The following is a 3,043-nucleotide window of genomic DNA, read 5'->3' on the forward strand; positions in this document are numbered from 1 at the left end:
AGTTTACAAGGAGAAAAGGAAGTTGAGACTGTTCGTAGCAGAAGGCTTTATTCTTTTCAGAAAAGAAAAAGGAAATAGAGAAGACAAGACAAGACAAGAAAAAAGAGAAGACAAGACAAGACAAGAAAAAAGAGAAGACAAGAGAAGAGAAAAAAAGAAAGAAAAAAGAAAAGAGCACATAAAGGACAAAGTGCCAGGTTGACAAAGGGGAAGAGAAACAAAGCTACTGGAGCCTGGGAAGGGCACCAGGAACAAAGGAAACATGAAGAAAGGGACATGGGGCAATATTCGTTTCAAGAATGTGTTTTATTAACTGTAAAAATTATAACTACACATAAATTTTGGCCAAAAGTTTTACTGTAATGAAATTTATCCCATAAGATATATATCTGTAGTTATATATACAAGGTTGTTCATAGTATCAGGGAAATTTTAAAAACAACTGTATGCTAATTATTTGAGAGGAGTTAATAAATTAGGACACATCTTTACATCAAAATGATAGATAAGCAGACCATAAAAATGTACTGACTTGGATAGACATCCAAGATATTTTATTAAGTGGCCACATCAGCTTATTGACTATATATATGATATGAACCCACATGAAAAAGTGTGTGTGTGTGTGTGTGTGTGTGTGTATAAAATATCTAATGGTTGCATATCAAAGTAGATACCTGTAGGCTATTTGTTTGGGAGAACAGAAGGGAGAATTTTTACTTTTTGCTTACTATCTTTCTGTTTGGATATTTCACAGTGAGTATACAGTACATGTATAACTTTTACAGTTTGTTCCTTCCTGGGACTACTCTTTAGAGCCCCCTTCTCCCCTGCAGCACAACATTGGCCCCCACCACCCAAGAATCAGGCTAGAACTCTCCTGCTATAGGACCAGGCATTCCTGGATCTATCATGAATGATAGAGTCTGCTTAGATTTGCTGATAATTCACTTTGTGCCTTTGGAAAAGTCACTCATCCTCTCTGGGTTTCTGATCTTAAACAGATTATCACAAAAGTCTCATCCAGCTCTAAGTTTGATTCCAGTTCTATAGTAAATACACTAGAAAGGTCAATGCTGAGATGACAGCAAAGCGTTAATTTTGGAGGGAAAGTCAGTTTTTGTTTCTAACAAATAGTGTAAAATAGATTCCTGGAACATATGTTTATAAGTGAAACCGGATCATGCATGACTATAAACAAGTAAAAATGCAGATTTAAAAATCATTTTCATAGAAACAGTTTTGCCTGTATTTCCATATTATTATTATTATTTCTGCTCTGAATTCGTAATTTCTCTCTCGTTTTTATTTTATTTATTTCCAAGAGGAATTCATCATTTTATATTCGTCAGAAAGTCCAACCAAAACGTTCTGCTACACTTAGCATGCAGATGTTTCTTGTAACCACTAGGCGTCAGACTACTACATTAATACAAACCAATCCCAACTTGAAAGCCCCAACTTATTTTCCTGCATAAGAACAAAAGACTGGGCATGTAAATTAAACATTACATAAAGAAGATAATGGGGAAGAATGCATTTGACAGGAGAGATTCAGAAAGTTGAGACTATCATAGATAATAAATATTACATAATAAAAAGTTTCATCCTTAATTAAAATTTCAATTATTCACTTGCTCATTCTGGTTGGCAAGATATTACTCCAATCTAAGAGGATTCAGATTAGAGAATTAATCATTGAACTGGGAAAATGCTAAGAGAGCAGAAACAACTAAAATTATAAAACTGTCAGCAAAAAAGAAGAAATCCTCATTTTTAAAGAATGGTCTGCATAAGTAGCAGAGGATTGAGATGCATAGCAGAAACATTTTTCCAATAGATTTCAGCCATACTAATAGGTCTGAATCACCTTACAGCAATGAAAGCAGTCAGGGATATGGGTGGAGGGTAGCCTATAAAGGCAGGTGTCCCGGCTCTGCTACAAACTGACCCCGTGATCTTGAAAGAGCAAGATCTTTTGGTCTCACTTAATACATCTTCAGAATAAAAAAATAAGATTGCATGATTATAAGCCCTGAAATTAAACAGATTCATTTGGAATTATATTTATTTATATAGAAGATGAGAAAGTAAAGGGAAAAAACATGCCAAAGTTTTCAAACGGAAGGTGTTAACTGTCAAGATACGTTATTGTAAACTTCCATCATCTAAAAAAAAAAGTGCAAAAACAGATCATAGATCATTTCCATTGTCAGACAGAGCTAAAGCAGTAAACAAAAAGTCAACTTTGTCTATGGCCATGCCACCCTGAACAAGCCCGATCCTGTCTGATTTTGAAACCAAAGCAGGGTCGGGCCTGGTTAGTACTTAAATGGGAGACCACCTAGGAAGACCAGGTGCATTAGGCTTAAAAAATAAGGGGTTGTAAAATGACAAGGTGCTTGCAATCTGTGAGGTCAATGCCTTGCCTAAAAAAAAAAAAAAAAAAAAGTTAAATACCTTACGAGTACATGTGAGAATATATGCAGATTTCCTTGGTCTGATAAATAAGAAATGAAGAAGTGGTTGGTTACTTACCTGTCGGGGTGGGGAATAATTGGATGGATTTGAGTAGATAGGCATAAGAATATATTGCGTATTTCTTTATATATTGTTTTGATATTTTTACTCATGTGAATGTATTACATCTTAAATATTTTTTAAAATAACTTAAGGACCTCATAGATGGGACAGAAATGTGTGTCAATACAAAAACAAACACAGCTGAAACCAAAAATTCCCCATCATCAGAACGGGGATTAGGAATGACATGGGGATATCTAATATAAGTTGGTAATAAAGGGGTGATAGCACTTTTTAAAAGGGTTTCATCGAATTAACTCAATCAAATTGACGGCATCACATGGTTGTATGCAAAGATTCTATCTGGCAGCTTTATCACCTGGGCCCCAAACCTTGACTGAACTGCTTGTCTTTTTCTCTCTCTCCAGAAAGTTACTAAATCAGGATAAGTACCATATAGCCTCCTACCTTACACACACACACACACACACACACACGCACACAAATATTTTGAGCGAAG

At 35.2% G+C, this 3,043-nt stretch overlaps 1 pseudogene; it reads left to right on the plus strand.

Annotated features, from left to right (window-relative positions):
- Positions 1 to 2,250: 2,250 nt before the first annotated feature.
- LOC118600618 lies at positions 2,251 to 2,369 on the plus strand (annotated as a pseudogene).
- Positions 2,370 to 3,043: the final 674 nt, after the last annotated feature.

The sequence above is a fragment of the Rousettus aegyptiacus genome, unplaced genomic scaffold (assembly GCF_014176215.1).
Source record: "Rousettus aegyptiacus isolate mRouAeg1 unplaced genomic scaffold, mRouAeg1.p scaffold_m13_p_3, whole genome shotgun sequence".
Lineage (NCBI taxonomy): Eukaryota > Metazoa > Chordata > Mammalia > Chiroptera > Pteropodidae > Rousettus > Rousettus aegyptiacus.